The sequence below is a fragment of the Propithecus coquereli genome, unplaced genomic scaffold, assembly GCF_000956105.1.
Source record: "Propithecus coquereli isolate 6110/MARCELLA unplaced genomic scaffold, Pcoq_1.0 Scaffold380, whole genome shotgun sequence".
Lineage (NCBI taxonomy): Eukaryota > Metazoa > Chordata > Mammalia > Primates > Indriidae > Propithecus > Propithecus coquereli.
In genome coordinates, this window is record NW_012149508.1 from 164,826 (window position 1) to 165,299 (window position 474).

The window sequence follows — 474 nt, forward strand, 5'->3', positions numbered from 1 at the left end:
CATCTGGTGAGGTTCTTCTTATTGTGTCATCATATGATGGAAGGTAAGATAGGGAGAGAGAGAACCCACACCTGAAAGCCCATTTTTAAAGTCACGAGACACACCCATAAAGGCAGAGCCCTCTTGGCCAAATCACCTCTTAAAGGCCCTAGTTCCCAATACCATTAAATTGGCAATTATATTTCAACCCAAGTTTTGAGGGGGACATTTTCAAACCATAGCAAAGACCTTTAAATATTCAGTATTGTCACTCAAGTCCACATAAACACTAAAAATGTTGCCAGCTTCTCTTTCCCTAATCATGGATTCTCTGCCTTGTGCAGGCTCTGATCCATGAAAAACAATAACAGGAACAGTGGCAGTTTGCTGATTTGTTTTTCTTGCTCTAGAATTGAAGTCATTGGATTCCACAGATTTCTGATGCCTTAGAAATGTGTTTTTAAAGTTTGTAAAAAAAAAAACAAAAAACAAAAC